The 7,223-nt window shown below is 49.4% G+C and overlaps 1 protein-coding gene across 2 annotated transcripts in view; it reads right to left on the bottom strand.

Annotated features, from left to right (window-relative positions):
• Positions 1 to 6,936, bottom strand: part of PDP2 (pyruvate dehyrogenase phosphatase catalytic subunit 2) — a 16,934-nt gene extending 9,998 nt beyond the window's left edge. Inside the window, exons 1-2 of one of the 2 annotated variants that reach the window (XM_019505553.1) lie at positions 6,890 to 6,936; positions 6,514 to 6,585 (exon numbers count right to left, since the gene is read on the bottom strand). The gene's annotated coding sequence lies outside the window, so the exon portion shown is untranslated. The remainder of the gene's footprint in view (positions 1 to 6,513; positions 6,586 to 6,889) is intronic. The other variant, XM_019505554.1, reaches the window with a different exon arrangement.
• Positions 6,937 to 7,223: the final 287 nt, after the last annotated feature.

Raw genomic sequence — 7,223 nt, 5'->3', positions numbered from 1 at the left:
TACAGTTAGGGCAGGGGCAAGCACTGCGCAGCCAGGCCGGGTCAGACACTGGACAGAGCTGCGACTCATCCAGGGGGCACAGGGAGAGCTCCCTCCACTGCACATCATTTGACCAGGAGCCGCTGGTCTGGTGGCTTGTCCGGCACTCGCCTGCTCATCCCGCCACTCTTAGCGCTGGTCTGGGAGGGCACGGGAGTGGGGGAGTATGTGCCCCCAGATCTGCGCGGGGTGGGCTGGGGCCAGGGCTGTGCCAAGCTCTTCCAGGTGGGGTGGGGCTGCAGCCACAAATTTGCCATAGCTGCTCTTCCCACACTGCAGCTGTCTGTCCCAGCGCAGCCCCACCCTGCCAGGAAGAGCTTGGTGCAGCCCCAGCCCACCCCACCCCATGCAGATCCAGGGGTACAAGCCCCCCTGTGCCCTCCCAAAGAGCAGCAGGAGCAGCAACAGGAGCCACGGGATGAGCAGGCAAGCGGATCCCAGACGAGCAGTGCATGGCGGTGGGAAGTGCCCCTGCTCCCGGTGCTTTCTGGACAAGCCGTGGCTCCATCCAGTGCCCGCCCTAACTGGGCAGCACTTGCCCCATCCCCTGCCCCAGCTCCAGCTCCAGCCCCCCTCCTCATGGGTGCCTTAATCTACACCCCCCACACCCTTTTCTTCCCCCTCCACCAAAATGGACTTACCAGCTGGAGGCAGGTCTCCACGCTGCCGGGCTGTGCTGCAGCTGTGCGCATGCACGGGCCATTTATCAACCTGATATGGCTGATTTCCGATATATTAAATGTTCTTTATATCAGTGCCAATCCAATAGTGGACCAATGTATTGGTCCACCTCTATTTAAAATGTAACACTACTTTTCTGGAAGACAGAAAGCAGCATCACAGCAGTAAGAGAAGTCAGTCTATAATGAGAGCTGCTTTGGTTCCAGTACCACTTATCTGAGGTATAGACTTTGTTTGGGCAGAAGCTGTCCAAGACAACAAAAGTCCAGCTTCACCTGTTACATAAAGTGGTTTCTAAAACATCAGCAAAATTTAAAAACATACTGACCCAAACAAAGAGGCCTACTGATAAAGGCCAAGGACTGTGCTGAAATCCAATCTGGTAAACAAGAGGAGCATGGGACCAGAAATCAATGGACCAAGCTTACTGTGCTATAGGTCAACTGCTTCAGGTTAACGAATCACACCAGGATGAGCTATCTTACCTCCCTCCTCTGTTGAGGGGTCCTTCATGTGACAAACAAGAAAGAAACACAATTTGAAACTGGTGTCAGGAAGTCAGGTGGGAAAGCTCACCCCTTTCAGTTCATCATGGATACCAGCTCCACCAGCTTCTCAAATCCTGGGATCTACTGTCAGACCATTGGAGCTTTGCTGGCCTAATCCTGACCTAACCAAAACAGATCAAGCAGATGGCCCCAGTTGCAATAGCTGAAACTGGTACAGATGGCAAAGTCCCACACTTTACCTGGTGCATGAGACTTGCTGTTGCTCCCTTCTTCATATCCCCTTTTCTTGCCTGTCCCACTTTTTGACTTCCGCTTACTAAACTTGGCTTAGCCAGCCTGAACTCTTTTTCAGCACTGTTGCCAGCCTATCACCCAGAAGGGCAGTACCCTTAAGCAGCCAGATCACTGGTAAAGTTTTGCCAGGTCTCAGAGTGACTGCTAAGACCACGTGCCTCCGTCTGCCTTTCTCCAGCAGCAAAACTTAGAAAGTCGGTGCCAGAAACAGAAGCTCCACATTTTTCTAAATAAATCCCTGCTGTTTTTTCTTCTTCCTCATACAGATTTATCTTGTTTTGTCTTCAAGGATGTAAGATCAAACCACATGAATAGCTGCTAATTTTCTCTCTTCCCCACCAGGACTGTTAATACTACCTAAAGGAAAGGCGAGAGGTGGGGGTATATGACATAAAGGTCTCACTTCCTATTTCATTTGCACTTGATTTTTTTTCCTTTTCCAAGAGGAGGTTAAAAAAAAGATCTGAAAGGTCACTGTTTGCCATGGGATTAGGCAGGTCTAAATCTCTACAGATATGGAAATCCAAACCTCCTTTACCTTTTTGATGTTTTACAGTGACAGGGTCATTTTAACCGTCTTGAGTCCTTCAGCTCATTTATTTCATTCCAACTAACGCAGAGCACATGTATGTGGGGACTAAACAAACACCACCTGAGTGTCAAATGATGAGGCCTAAAGACAAAGAGAGAGATGCCTTGGGCTTACGGTTCTCATAATCTGTACGTATTTTCACCAGTTTCTCTCAGTTTTCTATACTGGGGGTCAGACTCACCTGGGGTCCTAAGCTGGATCCAGACTACAGAGCTCCTTGAAGGCCAGATCCAGCCTGGGGCATGGGGATGGCTGCTGTGGTCACCCAAGTGGCCACAGCAGGTATGGAGGTGGCGAGGGGTCTAGCAGCAGCAGAGACCTGGGGCGCAACAAAGCTTCTGGAATAGCTACCAATGGTCACGATCACCTGGGCCCAAGGGCCCCACATGTGTGGGAAGCTACATCCCCCGCAACTTTTAGTAGCCCAGCCAGCTGGATAGAAAGTCTCCATGGAGTTTGACACCCCTGCTCTATACAATTATGCTATGGTTCAAGATATCATATGACCAGGCTACCAGATCCATCACTGCCTACCCTGCTGTATATCAGCAGCTCTACAATACCTCATTAGGAACTGATAAACACAATTTTTCTTTTTTTGTGGTAGGTTTCTCTATCACAGACACATCCCCCATTTCACATAGTCAATTCTATCTCTAGCACTCCAAGCAAGAGACATTTGCCCCCTAGCCCTTTAGCAGGTCTGTATGATCCTGTTTCCAGCACTATGGTTTTGTATAGCTTAAACCTTCCTCCAAGCACACACACATTGTTATCTAGGCAAAGTTAGACCCAAACGACAGAGTTCTGGCATCAGAGCTGTACTGGCAAGTGAGTTCAAAATACTAGGAGGTAGTTTCTGATGGGAAATGTTCTGCTGTTCATAAGCACTAGTAGAAGCACTTTTTTCATCAGCAAAAGCTGTGTCTACACCAGAGATGGTTAAAAAGGCCAAGTCTTGGGGGTTGTATGTATGTCCTATCATGGAGAGGAGAGCCCAGGAGGACAGGTACAACTCAGAACACAGCCCAATTCAAACAGGCAGGCTGTTGGGTAATTTCTTTTTATCTTTGGTCATCTGGTACCTCACGTAGAACCACTCTATTTTCTTCCTGCAGTGCAGTCCCATAATCAGTGAGCAGCTGTGGAGCTTTGCCATCAAATGCTTCAATATTCCACTTTGAAGAATTAAACTTGCAGATCTATTCGCTTAAGCCCAAAGCCACACCACGATTCTGGTATCAGCACACTGGTACATGTCCCCCTATCACAGAGCACTCCTCTGCTGTAACAAACACTACATGGATGAAGCTGGAGAAATGGTAAGCAAGGAGGATATGGAGGGTACGTATACAAGGACAGACATCTTACCAAACTGATACCAAGACAATACACTAGGAGACCAGAGGGCTTCTGAGAAGGGACTGGAGGACCAACAATATGATTATAGTTGTAACTGGCTGTGATAGCGTATTTTCACTGAGGTTATGTCAGGGTAGCAGAACTTCAGAGCCACCACAGGGTAGCTGACTCACCAGACAGCAGAGGCAGAATTGGGCAGATGTGCAAAAGTGGAACTCATTATACACAGGACTAAATTAAGCCCACAATAAGGAAAAAGCTTACATCACTGCTTTACATCAGCAGACTGCTTCTACACCAGTCTATTTCTATGGATGCAAAGACAGGCAGAACATTACAGTCCAAAGGCCTAACACTATTCTAACAGCTTTTTGTTTTGTTTTTTTACTGGTCTGTGCTGCCCCATACCCTCAGTCACTTAACTGTGTCACCCTCCTCTGTACCTTCAAAGTTTAACATGTGTACTTTGGCTTAACAGCCCTATCTACAGTCAGGAACAGAAGAAAGACTAGGAAAGCATACATATGCAGGAGTTCTGGTTTGTGGCATCCTGGCAAAGACCCGAGACAAATGCAGAAATAACATTTAACTCTGACTACTCCTATGAATTTCTTTAAGCAACTAAGGACATTCATCTAAAATCCACGAGAAGTGGTGCTGGCTCCTATCCTGGGGGTCTTTAAGAGGAGGCTTGATGCCTACCTAGCTGGGATCATTTGAGCCCAGTTTTTTCTCCTGACCTGGCAGGGGGTCAGACTTGAAGATCTATAAGGTCCCTTCCAACCCTACTTCTACAAAATACCACAGAGGACTCTTGTCAACAACTTTGCAATTTCCATTCTGCACTGGAAGGAAACCAACCCATTTCTAGCTCTTTTGCAAAATGGCACTGTATCAAAGTCTTCCATTTCCAGATCCGCCTCCCAGAGTCCCTATTTCTCTGGAACTGACCAAAGTTTAGCTCCAAGCTAACAAACTTTGCCAGTGCAAATTCTGTTGAAATAGATATAATTCAGCAGAACATATTGGCTTCAGTGAATCAGCACATTTAAAAAATCCAGCCAAAATAATCTGATTAGCTCTATCCCTTCTCCTCCTCCCCCAAATGCAGCCTACTCAGGTTAAACTACGAAAGTTTCACAAGGGTTCATTCTGTTCTCTACAAGGATGACTGTAGGAACATTTAGGATATCAGTATGTGTGCCTTGATCCCCTTGTTCATCTACTACAGAAGTGTCAAACTCACCTTGTGCCCTGGGCCAGATCCAGACCACGGGACTCTTTGTGAGCCAGATGCAGCCTGGGGCACAAGGAAGTGGCAGCATAAGCGGCTCTTGCTCTAACCTGGAGCAGAGTGACATCTCCAGCACAAAGGGAGCTGAGAGGATATGGCTGTGGCAGTAGTAACAGGCAAAGTGGCTGGGGGGCAACTTTGGTTATGTCTGCCTTTGTTCATCCTCCTGCTGAAGACTGCCATGTCCAGAGGGCCCTGGATTATGCAGCAGACCACCTCCCCTCTCCTCAGCCATGCCTCCTAACTTCTGGTGGCTTGCCAGTAGCCCAGGGGACCAGATAAAGGAGCTGTGGGCTGAATATTTGACACCCATGATCTACTATATTTTACACTCCTTTCTGCCCACTAGCATCCATTGCTAGCATCTGGTGCTGTTAGTTTTTTGATTGCCGCTTGTTCACTATACAGACTGAGTCTTGCACGCTCTTTTGTGACACCGAACATACCCTTTTGAAAATTAAAGCCATAATTTGGATGTACACTACACTATGCTGCAGCTCTCTCACTTCTTTTCTCTTAGTTTAAACCTACTTTTGATATTCAGTTTGTTGGATTAAAGCCCCAGGTTGATTTTGGCTCCAGTTCAGTCAAAGTGTCCCAATTCCTCCCCACCTACTGGAAGAGCCTTGGTTGGATCCAAGCAATCTGCTGCTGTGACTGTATCTTTGCTAGCAAAGCAGGGGCCAACCTTTTTTGGCAGGTGTGGCACAAATTAGCCCTATATCCTTCTTGGGTGCCACCCAGATCCCCTTCCCCAATCTGCTGCTCTGCTTTCTGCTCCCTGCTTCATCTGCCACATATTACACACAGAGGCTGCCTGTTCCACTTGTGCCACAGGTTGGCCACTCCTGTGTTGGTACATGACCTGGAAAAGTCAGATGCCAGAACTGAACTGTTTTCATTGTCCAGGCTAAGTGATAAACAAAAAGAAACAGAAAAAAGAAGAAGTGAAGCCTTAATTAGAGTTTACCTTTTATTTTTAATTGTAGTAAATTTACTCTACTGTCGCATGGGTGAATCCTATTTAAAAACACTTAATTATGCTTCTTCAATCCCCCTACAAAACCTAGAATTGCAGAGAGGGAGACAAGAAAACAGGCTCAAACAAAAATGATGTTTTTTAAGGCTCCTGCAGTAACAGTTTCAGAAGAAACCTTGATTCCCAGAGACAAAGTGAAAACTATTCCAGCAGGGTTTTAAAGAGCAGCATGTTTATCTGCACAATTCAGGTTATAGGATCAAGACCCTGATTTGGGCAAAACTCTCCCCATTGCTCCAGCACTGGTGCATCTGCAACAGCTGGAGCATCAGCACAGGCTGGCTACTGGCACTTTCTGCAGGGACACTCCCAACAATGCAGGCGGCGCTGGAGCTACAGGAGACTGCCAGACACCTCATGATGCCTTACGGAGAAAAATTAAGAATTCTCCCTCCTGGGCTTTCCTCGTGACTTTCCCATTTCGGCTACCACATGCCAGCCTCCCTCACATTTTAAAGAAACCACCCCCTAGTTTCAGCGCGGAGAAGGCCTTGCAACACCCTAGTATCCCTCACCAGTGAAGACCGGATTCCATCCACCCTCTGAATTAAAGGATAAAAGCTGTGAGTCTGTAAGTAATCAATAGTCACCAAAACACACAAAATTCCCACCCACCCCTCTCTCATCTCCAACCTTCACGGAGGCGTCTGTCCCTGCGGAAAACCACAAGGAAAAAAAAATCCCCTGGGAAGTAAACCAATACCTTCCGTCGCTTCCTGTCGTTTTCAAACTCCAAACCCACGCGATCCCGTCTGGCTCCGGGCACTGCCAGCACCTATCATGCGCCGGGGCCAAAATATTCCTTTTGTAACATGGGGTGGAGCCAACCTGAGCCCCACAAAGCTGGGAGTGGGGGGAGGAGGGGGGTACGTGCGTGTGCACACACACAGGCTCTCACACACACACACACGTCCTCAAAGCGCGCGCGCGCGCGCACACACGTGTGCCCGGGGCACAGGCGCTCACACGGAGTTGCAACTTGCCCTCGGAGGCTCCCCGCCCTCTCCCCCTGCCCCCAACCCCGCACGAAGGTGCCCGGCACCCCGGGGGGACGCGTGGGGCCCCCAAACCCCGCTCACCGCTGGGCCGCGCACGCGTAGGAGCCGGCTGCCGCCTCAAGGCCGCTTCCGGAGGCGGCGCCTGACGGGCAGGGAGCACGGCCAATCGGCGGCCGGGCCCGGCCCGCGCCTGTGCCCCGCCCCGTCCCCGACAGCCAATGGGTTGCGGGGTCCGCCCTCGTTGCAGGGGCCCGGGGCAACTGCTACTTCTTGCGGCGCCGCGGGAAGCGACCCACGTCGACCTAGTTCCCCTTCCCGCGGCTCTTCGTCCTCCAGGGTCTTACAGGGGGTTGGACACGCAGTAGGATGCAGACACGGACATTTGTTTTTGTATTCCAAATCACGAGCAAGGACC

The sequence above is a fragment of the Gavialis gangeticus genome, unplaced genomic scaffold (assembly GCF_001723915.1).
Source record: "Gavialis gangeticus isolate Ggan-Ray unplaced genomic scaffold, GavGan_comp1, whole genome shotgun sequence".
NCBI classification, from domain to species: domain Eukaryota; kingdom Metazoa; phylum Chordata; order Crocodylia; family Gavialidae; genus Gavialis; species Gavialis gangeticus.
The sequence above is the reverse complement of the archived record's forward strand: the minus strand, read 5'-3'. Positions and strand labels throughout refer to the sequence as shown.